Genomic DNA, 15,834 nt, shown 5'->3' with positions numbered 1-15,834 from the left:
CCAATCCTGATATTCTATGATTTTAATGTACCACTAGGTGTCCTAGTTGTCCCCATGTGACTCAGCACCCATCCTGCGAAGCTTCTTCTTCTACTGAAATGTGTGTTACACAGGCTGAAGTGAGTTTAGCGTTGGGGAAAGGTCTGAGCGACAGCATCAGAGCTGATCCTACTCAGAGGTTGGAGGAATTTGGATCCAGATCCAAACTTCATGCTTCAGGCCCATCTCTATCTTAGGTCTGAACCAGAAGTCTGCCTCTTCAGAGTCTGAACTTTGGAGAAGTTCAGATTCAGATCAAAGCCCAGATCTGAACCCTGAAGAAGGGGCCCTTTGCTAATGGGAACATACTTGTTCTGCAGAGCTTGGTAGGTGATCTTCTTTGAAGAGAATCTCTCATGGCATTTAGTCTCCTGATCTCATTTGGGGCAAGAAATTCATGAAAAGGAAGAATAATGGGGAAGAAAAATTATGTGAATTTTTTGGAAACTCAGGAAAGGTTTGGGTTCTCCTTGGGGCTGAGAGTTGGGGGTGAAGGCTCAGTGCATGGTGGGTTGCCCCCAAGGTACTGTGGGAATGGGTGCCACCAGATATTGATAGAGGGTTGGATTTTTTTTTTAAACCAGAACCACCTTTCCGATCCATCCCAATGTTTTATGTTGGTGATAAGCAGCAAAGAGAAGGACCTTCCCTGTGATTCAACAAATCCTTTTTGAACAGCACAGAACAGAAGAAGAATAACCCAGCAACGAGCTCAGCAGATGCCTTTCCGGTAAAGACTACACATTCCTCTACGAATAGCTAAGATGTTCCGTTCAATGAGCTGTTTGCAGAGCGTGGACTCCTGTTAAAGCTGGTGCTGCTACAGCCATTGTTTCTGTTACAACTGTTCAGAGCTATAAATACACTATAAATCATTAGTCAGGTGTTCTCGGCATCAGTGCTTGGTACCCGTAGCTTTGCACGTAGGCCTATTATTTAACCCTTTAGCGTCTGTGGGCAGGCAACTCTTAACAGGTCGAAGGGAAACTTTTGCATCAGAGAAGGAGGCAGCTGAGGTTAGCAGCACTGGACACATGCTCACTGGTTCAAGGCGTGATCTCAAGAGGATGAGGGCAAGAGCATCTCTGCTGATGGCCACACAGCTCTTCCCAGTGATATACACCAGAATATATCTATGGCACCCAGGAAGCACGGCCTTATTTCTGGGTGCACTCTGCTGCCCCTAGTGGCAGCTGCACAGTGGGGGGCACTGTGGCATCTGGAAAAGATGAAACCACAAAGACAGAGTAAAATAAAGCCTGGCAATGGGGAAACAAAAGATCCCAGTGCAATGCAATGGTTTTCAAGTGTTTGGGGAAACTGCAGGCAGCTGCTGGAGCAGGCCCTGGTGGCGGAGAAACTCCCTGATGTGGGAAAATAGGCTTGATGGAGTTTGATTTTTTTTTTTCTGCATAAGCAAAAAATGGCAAGCTTACAAACTCCTCCCCTGTGGCTGCATGGCTGTGTATCAAGTCTGAAATAAACCTTCCAGAGAGGCTGGGCTTTGGTGTTGCTGATGCAGTTTGGCTCTGGGTTCGTTGTATGTGGGTGCCTAACATTAGGCACCAAAATCCACAGCTAAGCACATACAACAAAGCCACCGATTGTGATTTATTAGTAAGAGAATAGGATAGAGAGGCCCCAAGCAACATCATGGCCCACATTGTCCTGGGTGCTGTTTGTACGCCTAAAAAGAGACAGTCGCTGCCCCCAAAGCGCTTGCAATCTAATAGGCAAGCAGTCGAAGGAGGCAAAGGAGAACAGAACAGAACAGAACAGACCTCCCACTGAGGTCAAAGGAGCTATGACAATCTGCTCCCACTGAGGATTTGCCCCCGCAGGACCTCCAGATTTGGCTTGGTCTGTTCTTGGTGCCCATCTGCAGGGGTGGCATGAATCCACTTTTCTGTCTCCCCAGTTAATGTACTCTCAGGTGCTTCCCCAGTCCCTGGTGGAAGGCAGAGCAGTTTTTAGGCTGCTCTGTTTTACAGCGGCAGCCAGTGGCCATTCACAGGGACCCTCCCAGCAGCTGGGAATCACAGCTGGGTGCAGGGATGCCCTGACCACTCCCCGAGGCCCTGATATTTCTCTTTTATGCTGGGGACAAGGACGGGGATGGGCAGAGTAGGAACCACAACCATGGATCTTCACCATAAAATGACCCCCCTATGCAAGGAGACTCCTTCTGTGGCCTTTTAAGCCGGGTTTAAGGCTGGACTGATGCAAAGTGGCCGTAGCAGGGCCAAAGCGTCTGTCCAGTGACATTCCACCTTAAGGAGTAAATTTCCCAAACAACACATATGCCCGTGGAAAAAGTGGATGCCTGCATCCTGGGCTGTGTATGGTGCAGGTGCGAGCACTTGTGTGCACACTTTAGCCAGCATAACAGTTCCCTGAGCACGAAAGTTGGAGCTTTCACCCACAAAACCCATCTGCCTCAAAAATGTGGTGTCTAAAACTCAGTTTTAGTCTCCAATCCAACTGCTTAGGGTCCAGCGCTGGAAATTCCAAGGCACCGTGATGTGCTGATGCGGTGAAGGGTTTCCCCTTTTGCCGACGAGTCTGGAAATCATCACTTATCCATTTGAAGTATTGGTAGGTGGAGAGCTGGGTAACATTAGAACAATCAGAAGAGTGTGTCTATTGCAGCCCTGGAGTCCAAAAAAAAAAAAAGAAAAGAAAAAGGACAGAGAGATGGAGCAGTCAGAACAAGATTCAACCGTGAAATTAATGATGGGGGTGGGTGTGTTGGGGCAAGATGCCAGGGCCATTTATAGCTGAATAGTAACTGGTTTCCTGTCACAATTGTTTAGGGCAAGGAGAATAGAACAGCCGGGTCAGGAGGATTTTATTTCCCAACTTCAGATTAAATTAGAGCTGCTCCAAAACCACATCACTTTTGAACCGGCAGATACGTTATTTGCTCCTGAGGAAAACCCAGTGTGAGTCCTGGCAAAAGGGTTTTGCTTTTTTCTCAAAACCAGCTGGGTGGGTATCCTGGATTGTGAATGCGCTGGCAATGGCGACCCAGCTGCTACGCATGGGAGGGGGTGGAAATTCGGATCCTCCTGGGATGGAAGGTAAAGCAGCATGAGTGGATCACGTGGACTTTGCATTTCCAAACATCACTAGCTGGAGTCCCCAAGTTGCTAGTAAGTTTGTTTTTCAGAGTAGCTCAGTGATTACTCACGTCCTTCTCGTTGTGATCATGAAATTGTAAGTTAACCCCCTGTTTAGGTCCCCAGTGTCTAGGTACCTATATCTAATAGTTCAATAGGCAGTCATTGATACGTATCTTGAACTCCTGGTTTACACAAACAGCCGTTAGATACACTGGTTGCAGGCATCTCAAGATGAACAGCTCCTGAAATAGCTTCTACCATTCACAGGATAAACTTCAGCTCAGAGATCACTTTGAGAAATGGGGCCTGACACATGCCATGCCCAGCCCACGCAATGGCAGTGCCAGTTTTCAACACAGGGTAATCATGACAATACACGCCAGTTCTGATCTACACAGCTCACCTCACAAGTTGAGAAGGGAGTTTGGTTCCGGTGGCCCAGTCAGACTTGGGTCTCTCTGCCTTTTACATTATGGACAATAGAGACAACACACACAGTACTGCAGTGGTGCCAATCTTCTTGCCAGAAGCTGGGAATGGATGACAGGGGATGGATCACTTGATAATTGCCCTGTTCTGTTCATTCCCTCTGGGGCACCTAGCACTGGCAGACAGGATATGGGCTAGATGGACCTTTGGTCTGACCCAGTATAGCCATTCTTATGTTCTTATGCAAGAGGGCCATATAAACCTAAGCACAATCTTGTGTGGGCCAAACAGATTTTACATATTTTAATAAGATTTAAAGTCACCTGTATTGATTTATATTTTAAGTGCAGCTTGTTTCATATGTATTTAGATAGGTTGTTTCTATGTACAGTTTTGCCTGTTTAAAAGGAAATAAAGAAATCAGAGCATAACATGTTACAGAAAATAGAGAAAAACAAAAAAGAACACATAACCCATGAATGAATTGGCTGTTAGTATATTGTATTAAAGCAGGCCGCAGGCCTTATGAAATGCTTTGGTGTGCTGTGGACGGGCCTGCAGGACATTGGTTGGGCACCCCAACAGCACTGTATAGGTAGTATACATTACCATGACCATTGCATTACTGTGCCAGGAATTAGTAACACACATTACAATGAGCTACAGGTGCTAACGACTATAGTGCCAGGGGTCTTTCTTAGACATAACCTTTGGCAGGGGGTGAGGAGTTTTTTTGGGAAGTCAGAGAAAGGGGCAGAATGGCCCTGGAGACCAGAAACAGAGAGGCTGGATGGGACCCTATAAAGCTGTGTAAAGCCGGCTACCCAGAGCACAGCCAGCTTTATCTTCAATGTTCCTTGGAATTCTAGCTCTTTTTTAACTCAAGGGCAAACCAAACATAAGATTAAAAATAAAATGTTGTCAAGGCAGGATGGGGCTCTGAGGACTAAACAGCTTCCTATATTAGTAAGGCCAGTGTAATCTAAGCAGGACTCCGGGTCTCGTTCAGGACTCCATGCAAATGCAGCAAGTGGGGGTGCTGCATATACAGCACAGATGGTTTCTGCTGCTTCTGTTCTCGTAGCCAGGCCGAAGTACTGAGCTTTATGAAGAATATGACCAGAGGAGTCCTGGGGGAAAGAGATGCCATTGAAGGCCCTATGACAGAGACACCTTCTGTAAGATCTTGCAGCCATATCACCTTGGGTTGTGAATCTACAGAGGCTATAAACCAAATTCTCTCCTTATCCTACTGCTATAGACCCTCATTCAGGAAAGCACCTTCAGAACTCCAAGCCCAGAAAGTGTGTTTCCCTGAATTAGGGGCTTAATGCTGTTATACTTTGGGTATTTTACTAGCAAACTATATCTGGAACTGGATGGGAATTATAATGGGACAGAGAAGTTTTCATCTGTAGGGCACCACTGAATAGTTTCTAAGAAAGGCAGGTCCAGATCCTCAGAGTTGTTCAGGTGCGTAACTCCCCTTGATTTCAATAGGGGTTAGGTATCTAAACACCTTTGAGCATATGGGCCAAAGACCCTATTAGAACTAACGCTTGAGGGCAGATAAGAGCATACTTTGAAAGTGGGGACATATCCATGTCATTTGCTCTGGATGGTTTGCATCCCAGGGTGTTCTGAGAACTAGTTAGTGAATTGACCGCGCGGTGACAAACCAATTATGTCTGAAAAGCCACAGACAGCCGAAGTGGCACCCAAAGACAGGGAAGAGCAGAATGCCGTTCTACTTTTCACACAAAGGAAAGAGAGCTCCTGACGATTACTGCCCGGTCAGTTTAATTTCTATCCCTCGTAAGATAAAGGACTAAACACTAGCAGAAAAATGTCATTAAATATCCTAGTGGGTTGCAAAACTATGAGCAATGAGCCGCAGTGAGGGATTTATAAAGAAAAAACATTATTAGGCTAACTTGATTGGTTTATGGTTTGGAGAAATGAGTAGAGAAGAGGCACACAGTCAGCATGGTGTATTTGGGGATGGGCAGTGGCCGGATTGATGGAGCTTTGAGAAGGGGACAAGAAGGCATAAGGAGACTTTTTATTTGCACCCTCATGCATGAGTAATCATCAGTCTTGGTCAGAAGCAGATGTTGCTGTGCCCAGATTGCCCCTTCACTTCAGGAACCAGGAACATATCACCCCTGACTTGCATGGTCTTCACTGATGTCCTCCTATCCAGTTCCAAGTAATACTCTGGACCCCTGGAAATTTGGGGGAAAATATTTATGAAGACCTTAAAAGAGGGCTTTGCAGTCACTGATATGGGTTTTGATGACTGTCTGTCATGGACAACTATTTCAGCCGAGTGAAAGGCAAGGCAAGAGTCAACTCTGGCCACTTCCCTGAGGTGGTGATAAGTGACTTCCAGACAAGGGAGATGGGGAGGAAAAGAAAAAAAATCAAAGTCAAGGATGGTGGCAAGATTTCTGGCCTTGAGGACTCAGCTAAAATCGGAGCTAAGGAGACTGATAGTGGAGTCAGAGACATTGAAGGCAGATGACTTCTTACCCCAATCCCGAGTCTTGTAGTTTACTAATCAAATCCTGCAAAACAAGAGCTCACAAACATTTGTCTGAACTCAGCCTGGCTCTTCGGTTCAGGTGCCTGCAGTCCTCTCTGCTTTCATTGCTTGTGTTTGCACAGATGGCTTTGTGTGCTCACAAGTGTTGAGGGAACAGTTGCTCTTCACAGAAGTTGCTCTATTCACATGCCCATAAGAGTCTATGCTATTCACCATTCTTTATTCCTAGTGATCCTGTTGAAATGTTGCAGTCATCTAATCAAGCAGGAGAAACAACACTGTGTGGTGCAGGTGTCTAGCCAAACTCCACAAGAAGTGACTAGATGAAGTGAACATTCACAGATGAACTGTAGGCCCAAAAGACACTCAGATACAATATTCTTCTTCTTCTTCTTAATAATAATAATAACAATAATAATCATGGTCGTAAATGCAATAAAAAAGCCTAGATCATGAGTTCTCAACCTGAGGGTCATTACCCTCCTCCCCGAGGAAGGTCATGACACCTTGCCCTTCCCTTTTCCTAGATCCCATCTAGATGGAAGGGGGAATCCAGAAGGTCTCTGTATGGAATCACTGTCCTAGAAAGATATATAGGTAAATAGGTAGACAGACGTAAAAACTATTCCTCAAATACTGGTGAATAAAGAATACATGTGCCAGAGTTGGGATACTTTCGTGAACAGAAAACAAGGGCTGAATTAATGAGATTGTTTATTTGAAACAAATTACCTAATCAATTCTATTGTATCTCTAAATATTCACAACTGCCTTATATTTTCCCCAAAGGTTAATGACACAAGGTTGCCAAACAAAGCCTTGTTTTTGGTAGCTTCTACTTATGACACATGGGTAGTTTTTGGCCATCATCTCTCCCAGATTCTGGTTCATCATTTGTTAGAATAACATATTAAAACGACAAAACATGCTGGAAAAGACTCTCATTGACTTCGGTGGGCATTGGAACAGGCTATGAAAGAGGTAATAATGAGGCAATGGCTATCTTAAATTGCCACCTGGGTCTTGTCTGGAGCTGTCACCAAAGTACAGTCACTTGCCTATCCATATACTACTTTGGATGATGAATAGCCTGATTTTGGCCTAACACTGGGCCTAAATCAAGGTGATGCCTCTGAAATGAGTGGAGTTACACTGCTGTACAACCCTGGTAAGGGAGGAAAGAATCAGGTCCTAGACTAGAAGCCTTTATGAAGCCTTCATGGCTGTCTCTGTGGCCATGAAGAATGTCCCAGCGAGAGCAGGGACAGAATGAAGGTCCCTCTTGCGCCATTGGCCTGGAACCTGCGGAAGCTCTGAGTCCATTCAGGCGAGGGCCGTGGTGGCACATGCCCGTGTGAGCAGATGGAGAGTATTGTGGCTAAGGCACTAGACTGGCACTCAGGAGACCCAGCTACATTCCTGCAGCCATGGCAGAAGCAGGAGGGCAGAGGGGGCTAGCGCTTCTGCAATGGAAATACTGGAGTGGGCTCTGCTCCAGTGTAAACTCACCAAGTGAAAGGAGGATCCAGAGGGGCCAGGGAGCCAGTAGGAACCATTAGGACTCCTCTTGCCAGCCTGGAAATGGCTGCCGCCGCCCCACCTCACCCCACCCCATACATCTGCATTTGAGCTGGGTGGTGCGATTGCCAGCTTGCGTCGACGTACCCGCGCTGGCTCTGCCTGTGGTAGGGCTTAGCGATAGCGGTGGATGCGTGGTGGCACAGCCGGCAACTTGGGCTGGCCGCCTCGGTTTGTACACAGCTAATCGGGTGGGATTGCAGCTAACCTGAGCCGCTGCCCATGCTGCCACGGACACACTGTTCCGATTAGGTGCTAGCTCCAGAATTGCTAGCACAGGTACATCTACGCGAGCTGGAAATCAAGCCGCTCAGCTCAAACGTAGATGTACCCGGTAGCTCACCTCGCTCCCCTGCCTACTCCTCCCTCCCCCCATTCACCGCCTTCCCTGAGTTCCTAGCTCTGCCACAGACTCCTGGTCTGACCTGGGCTAGTCACTTAATCTCTCTGTGCCTCAGTTTCCCCTCTAGGGTGGTAGGGATAATGATTCACTCCTGCCTCACTTACAGTAATGGGGCCACAGACACATACACACCAGCCTGTTCAGAGAGGGCCAGAACTTGCCATTATCCATCCCCCATCTTCCCTACTCACTGCCAAAGACTAGAAGCCCTTATTGGTTTTTGTCCCATTGCCCTCCGTTTCTCTTCTCCCCGAACCAGCAGGACTCTGCCACTTTGGAGCCTTCACCCCCAGCATTTAACCTACATTATGAAAACCAGGCTGCTCTCTCTCTCTCTTTATTTCTAGCAATCTCTTCTGTGTATCGCCAGCTGCAGAAGACACAGCCTGGTTCGGTGCAAGGCACAGCAGTGAGCAAGGGGCACAGGTAGTATGGTTGGGTGGCATGCCTGGGCGGGTTGGAGATGGTAGCATTTGTGTAAAACAAGTCAGCTCAAGGCCCAGCTATTGTTTATTGCTCTCTTTCTCCAGGTCCTGGGTAGGTGGCTGCAGGACACATTTCCCTCTGGGCTGTATCGCACCTCAGAAGGGCTGGGGAAAAGGACCTGCTGCAGGACATGACACAATCCAGAAAATGTAAACCTTGTTTCAATCCCCACTGAGGGATTTCAGCCCCCAGGGACATAAGAACATAAGAATGACTTTCAGGATCAAACAAATGGCCCAGCTAGTCCAGTATGCTTTCTTCCGATAGTGGCCAGCACCAGATGTATCAGAGGGAATGAACAGAACAGGGCAATTTATCAAGTCATCAAGGCCCTGTTTGCCAGTCTCAGATTCTGGCAGTTGGAAGTTTAAGGACACCCAGAGCATGGGGTTACATCCCTGACCATCTTGGCTATTAGCCATTGATGGACCAGTCCTCTATGAACTTATCTCATTCTTTTTTGAATCCAGTTACACTTTTGGCCTTCACAACATCCCCTGGCAAGGAGTTCCACAGCTTGATTGTGCATAGTTTGAAAAAGTACTTCCTTTGGTTTGTTTTAAACCTGCTGCCTGTTAATTTCACCAGCTGACCTCTGGCTCTTGGGTTATGTGAAGGGATAAATAACACTTCCTTATTCACTTTCTCCGCACCGTTCATGATTTCTTAGACCTCTATCATACCCCCCCCCCCCCCCCCCCCCCGTCGTCTCTTTTCCAAGCTGAATAGTCCCAAGCCTTTTTAATCTCTCCTGGTATGGAAGCTGCTCCAGCTCATTTTCATTGCCCTTCTTTGTGCCTCTTTCAATTTGATATATCTTTTTTGAGATGGAGTGACCAGAACTTCACGTAGAATTCAAGGTGTGGGAGTGCCATGGATTTATACAGCAGCATTATGATAGTTACTGTTTTATTATCTATTCCTTTCCCAATGGCTCCTAACATTCTGTTTGCTTTTTTTGACAGCCACTGCACACTGAACAGACGTTTTCAGAGAACTATCCATGATGACACCCAGCTTTCCTGAGTGGTAATAGCTCATTTAGACCCCATCATTTTTCATGCAGAGTTGAGATTATTTTTTCCAATGTGCCTTACTTTGCACTTATCAGCACTGATAAGTCACTGGTGTAGCTGTACCAGCCCAAACGCCTAGCATAGACCAGAGAATCAGCTATCAGCGGCAATTTGCATAAGTGCAATTTACTCCTTACTTGAAACTGGGGTGAGCAGCCTGGGTGCAAAGGGAGTTTATAGCAGCTTTGCCTGCCTATTCTCGGGGGTTAGACCAGTGTAGCTCTGGGCTCACATATGGAAAATCCCCAGTGTAGATAAAGGGTCGTGGGAGAAGTACACTGGCTACTGGTATGCTGAGACCCCTCCCCTCTCATGCTGGCCAAAAGCATCTGATTATATCCTTGTGCTTCCATCTTTGTCTATAACCATCATTTGTCTTATACTTAGATTGTAAGACCTCTGGGTTAGAAATTGCCTTTTTGTTCTGTGTTTGTACAGCACCTAGCACATGACTAGGGCTCCTTATATGATAATACAAGCAATAAACAAGTCCCATTTTCAAAAGGCGTTCAATAGGCGTTCAGGAGAATAAGTCCCACTGACTTCAGCACTGTGGACATTTATTTCCTTCTTCTGTATTATCTTTAAAACGAGTCCAGAAAAATCTGGTATAAACATTAGAATTGGGACATTTGATTGGTGCATCATTGCGTGAGCTCAGAAATGCATTTGCTCAGCACTGCTGTTTAACTGGCTTCTCTGGTCTCTTTACTTTTTGTGGGATAAATGTTTTGCTTTTGAGCATGGGCTGTGAGAAGCTGGGGATGAGGTCACAAATGGGATCTCTGCCCTCTACTGCTGGGCGATGTGTTTCTAGCCAGGAGGAGGCTAACTTGTATCTGGATGTCTTTCTTCACGGAGCTGTTTGATGGCTTCGTTTGGCTTTTTAAAGCTTCCTCATTGTACTCTGCCACACAGTTGCAGCTCAAGGACTAACGCTGGGTGAGGTACATATTGCAGTAGGGATGCATTCTGCGGTGGCATTGACTATACTGCATGCAGTTCCACAAGGGAATCCATGGGGCTTAATGCAGCAATGGTCATGGTGGAGGATTTCACATCAGCCACTGCTGAACTGTGGCTACCTCTGGGGTAGAACACAGCAGCTGCTTAATGCTCCATACAACAACATTACACAACAAGCTGAGCTGCATTTAGCACTGTTACTGTTGCAAGCCAGGCCTTTCATCTTAAAGAGACCACCCCAGTGGAGTGAGCAAGGAAGGGAATTTTGTTGAACTCCCAGGAGGTAACCTGGCTTAAAATCAGGCTGAATCAGGCTCTGACACTGTAACAATCTTGCCTCCCCCCCAGGTGGTCCCACCAAGCTGGTCTGCTGCCTTTGAAGTGGAGCGATCATTTTGTACAATGATTGAAAATAATAATCTCGTGTTGGATTTTGCTGCTGCTTTCATCTTTCGTAACTGAGAAAAGCTCCGCTCCACTGGAGGGTTTGGTTTCCCCCGAGGTTCCTGCTTTGCATTAGTACCCGACTTTCCAGCTGGATTGGACTGTGGCATCAGGACTCCAAAGTCAAGAGACTGCCTCGTGATCACAGTTTGGGAGTCAGCGCCTTGTACAGGATTTAAAAGCTGGGGTCCTTTTTTGCTTCTTTTTCTAACCACAAAACCATGTGGGTCCCATTGACTATTGAATGTAAAACCCCCTCGTAACCTTCTTTTGTGTACACCCAGTTATTATCCCCCGTGTATTGATTACACTGTTATTAACTTTTCAAAGAGGAAGGTGTTTAAGAGAAATAATCGGAGCGTATTCTTCCCCGGCTCACTAGTATTAGTGTTCCTCTCTCTTCCATTTCTAGCCGGGGCTGTTTTTACGCTTTTATTTCCAGATCTTTTGTTTTTCCTTTTCTGAGCCAAATCCCAGCTTTTGTTGCTGTCCCGCCTCCCGGATAACGATCTGGGACTGTGGAATGCTGCCACAATTGCTTTCTGAATCCGATGGTTGGTTTGGTGGCCTTTGAGAACGCAGCTCACCAATTCCCAGTTCACAGACTCACTTCCCCATCTGTCAGTAATTGCTACTCTTGTTCTGATTCTCAGCAGGAAAATCAAGGACCCAAGTGGGTAGGGAGATGGCGCTTGCATAGATGAAGGCTGGGAATGAGGAAGTACCCTACTGTATTCCTGCCACTGGAAGGTAATGGGCTGGATGGTCTAACAGGCCTTTTACATTTTTAGCTTCTATAACCTACATGTTGAAAGCACATAAATGGCAGCTTATTAATCTCCTGAACAGTCGGTGAGGTAGGTGTAATTCCCATTTTACAGCTGGGGAAACTGAGGCACAGAGAGGTGAAATATCTTGCTCAGGGGCAACAAATCAAGTTAGTGGCAGGACTGGGATTCAAATTGAGTCTTCCTGACTCCCAGCTGGGTGTGTCATGCTCAAAGGAAAACAGTGTGCATCTGCTGATCACACTCTGCAGCAACCAGAGAGAAGCTGTGAAGAGAAGCTGATGGATCGTCCCCCATTGCCATGATACATGGAATCAAGCAAGAGGTGTTTATTAAAGAAAACAAACAGCCTTCCTCACAACTTGAGTTCCAGCTTTGTCTTTCGGTTAGTAGGGACCACACTCTGCCTGGAAGTCTGTACAGAGACATCTAGTGGCTGAAGTAAATATACCATCACACCCATTGACCCAAATTCTTGATGCAGGCCTTGATCCTGCATCACTTAAATCAGTGGGAACTTTGCCACTGACTTTGACCACACCCCAAACTGTTTGGAATTCACCCTGAGTCTCTTCTCCTCCTTTAGCTTTTGCTGAAGGAAACCTCTCCCCCCCTCCATCGTTTATAATTTGAATGATTATTTATATTTCTCTAGTGCTTAGAAGCTCCAGCCCTGCCATCTAAGGAAGTAGATGGTTCCTCTCTCTTCCCTTTCATGTGTCGCATGAGCTTCTTAATCACTTTGCATCAGTCACTCCAGATTCCAGGGCTTTCATCCTACTTTTAAACAAGAGTCAGTGGCTCGCTGTGGGGATGGGAATGAGCAACCTTTCTCCCAAACACCACTGCTATCAGAGCTCCATGCCCATGTCAGGGATCATGGAGTTCAGACAAGGGCTGTTTTCATCCTCAACACATTTGTCAATCCCCGCAGCTATTTTTCCCTAGGCTGCAAAACATTATTGACAGCTGGTGAACTGCTTTCCCGTAAGAGAAATCCTCTAGTCGGGCCTGTTGAGCTGATGTCCCACTGCATGGTGAATGGACTCTGGGCTGTGGAAAAATCACAAAAGGAGGTTTCTGTTAACTTCCTGAGGCATCGTTGCTTTCAGAGGCTGTTCATTGCCAGCACGTGTCAGGTCCTGTTGGACAATATGATGCTTTTGGAGAATGTGACTCCCTGATCTTTGATAACGCTGCTGAGGCCAGCATATAAAATCCATCCTGTAGAGGATCAGCTTTATGCTGTGTTTGTATAGCACCTAGGACAATGGGTTCTGGTCCATGACTAGGGCTCCTTGGTGCTCCTAGTTGAGGTTGGTCCTGCTTTGAGCAGAGCGTTGGACTAGATGACCTCCTGAGGTCTCTTCCAACCCTAATCATCTATGATTCTATGATTCTATGGTAATACAAATACAGTATACTCCCATTTATCCAAAACGCTGTTATCCGAACCCACACATTATCCACATCCCTTCCTTGTCCCTCAGCATGAGACACCTGATACATGCCCCCTTCAGCATGTCTCTCCTGCTGGGGGACAAGGAAGGGTTTCAGGTAATGCAGAGGTCTGGTGTAGCCTGTTCTCTAGACTATATATTAAGTATATTGATTGCGTAAGAATCCCCAGTTGTCACTTTAAGGGTTGACAGGTTCTTGTCCCAAGATCAGGTCCGGTATTATTAAAATTACTGTATAGCTGGGAATCCCGATGTGCACAGTTGCAACACTCACACGTAGTTTACAATATTTAAAATAATTTATTAATACATTTAGCAAAATCACAAACCCTCCAACTCAGTCAGGTAAATAGAGATAGTGCAGAATGTCCATCTGCACATCCATATACTCACACCATCCCTTGCAGAACAACCTGAAATGTCAGCCATCATATTCCTCATCACCATCACCTGCCTCCTCATCACCATTGGCCCTCATCCTGGCGCTTCCCAAGGGCTACACCTCTCTCTCCTCCCGCACGCAGGCTGGGATCCAGCTTTCATAATACATTATGCTGACGCCTCTATGTCTAATGCACATTGAGTAGGGGTTTCTCCCCTTTTTCTTATTTGTATGTACTCACTTTAATAATGTTGGGGTGTCCTTCTCCTATAGGCCAGTATATTGATGATTTCGACTCATCATGTACGTCAACTCGTTGCCATGGCACTCTTGGGGTCAGACATTTGTGGATGTTCTATGCAAAAACCGGCATTAACTCATGTTCCTGTGGTTGGCTGGGGTCAATATGGACAAAATTCCCTCTTACACACTCTATTTCCAGTTCCCCAAACTTAGGAGTGATTTATCTGTGCCAGAGTTCATAGGCCTCAAGTCTTATGCTAACTGCGGAAGCCAATGTCTTACAGGATACAGGCCTGTAAGTTCCTTGCATTAGTGCTGAATATAATAAGGGCAGAATATAAGAAAGGCAAGCTAGCCCTGTGGGCTACACTGGCTATCAGAGCAGAGACAATTGGCCAGGATTGCGAGGTGGAGGACAAGACCCCGGTGTCGCGGGAGGGCATCCCATTCCAGAATGGCTTCACAACTCCTGCCCACTCCATTATCCGAACTCCCGATTATCCAAATACAATCCGTGTCCCCCTGCTATTCGGACAACGGGGAGTATATTGTAATGATAATGATGGTATTCTGTGAACATAAAATGGGAATTACAACCTCAGTTAGCCACATGCTATCCCTGGAAGGGGTGTTTCAATGCTCTCTGCAAGTTTGAAATACCAAAGGTATTGTCCCAAGTATTTGCCCTGTCCTCTCTGAGACAGGGACCGTGTGTGTGTACAGCGCCTAGTGCAAAGTGACCCTGATTGCAGCTGGGGCTGCTAAGCTCTACCATCATATAAACCCTAGTAATAAGGGACAGTTTCAGAGGTCAGCTGTAGGAGCCTTATCTACACTAGGATTTTTATAGATCCATAGATTTTAAGGCCAGAAGGAACCATAATGATCACCTGGCCTAGTAGTTCCCGGTGCAAACCCACAACTTCTGCCTGAACTAAAGTAGATCTTTGAGGCAGACATCCCATCTTGATTTAAAGGCTTCAAGTGATGGATTTTCCTACCACTGCTGCCACCAGTTCAGCTCCACCAGCGTTCGCTGCCTTAAATAGGATTTACTTCCCTGCCTAAAATAGGATTTACATATGGTGGGAATCTTTTGTGTTTCAGTGTGACCCCCCCCCATCTCAGTGGGAAAATACTGGTATTCTATGAGGGAGTCCAGTACCAGGTGACAAGATCACATGACCCTGCAGTGTCAAAGCAGCCATGAGTCAAAGATTGTTTGTAGCATCCCAGGGAGCTTCTCAGGAAGGTGGGAGATTAGCATCTTCCAAATCCTATTGTTCTCCCTAACAGCCCAGCCCAGACTGATTGCATTCTGTCTGGTGGGTGTTCCCCAGGTGAAAACACTTTTGTAATTTATACATAGTCAATATTCTTAACTTCAGATATAGAAATGATACATGCATACAAATAGGATAATCTCATTCAGTAAATCATAACCTTTCCAAAGATATCTCACATGACCCATCTTGCATAAAATACATCTTAGTTATGCTATATTCCTATCATAAGCATATCTCTATGAAGAATCTGGGGCGTAGTGTCACACCACCATCCTTGATTTGCCTGGATCACAGCTAGATAAATCCCAAATACGTCAACCTGTGGTGATCATAGAATCATAGAATATCAGGGCTGGAAGGGACCTCGGGAGGTCATCTAGTCCAACCCCCTGCTCAATGCATTTTAATTTACAGTTCATTGAAGTGTCTCTCTCTAGTGGCCAGCCTTGGAGAGGATCACAGTCTGCTACTTACAGCTAATAGAGTGACTTCTTTAGTGTCTATGATATGCACATGTGTGTTTGTTGCTGAGGGTGCCAGGTTTTATCCCCATGCGGAGTGTCTGCATTTGTGTGGCCACAGCTCAT

General features: G+C 46.1%; 1 long non-coding RNA gene across 1 annotated transcript; it reads right to left on the bottom strand.

Moving 5' to 3' along the window:
• Nucleotides 1-9,938: 9,938 nt before the first annotated feature.
• Nucleotides 9,939-15,154, bottom strand: LOC122458007. The gene is made up of 3 exons (XR_006277822.1): nucleotides 15,143-15,154; nucleotides 10,840-10,844; nucleotides 9,939-10,037 (listed from the first exon to the last, which is right to left on the bottom strand). It is a non-coding gene; the product is annotated as an uncharacterized LOC122458007 (long non-coding RNA).
• Between the last annotated feature and the right edge of the window lie 680 nt (nucleotides 15,155-15,834).

This window comes from Dermochelys coriacea, chromosome 11, assembly GCF_009764565.3.
Source record: "Dermochelys coriacea isolate rDerCor1 chromosome 11, rDerCor1.pri.v4, whole genome shotgun sequence".
NCBI classification, from domain to species: Eukaryota; Metazoa; Chordata; order Testudines; family Dermochelyidae; genus Dermochelys; species Dermochelys coriacea.
This window is presented reverse-complemented; position numbering and strand designations above follow the sequence as displayed.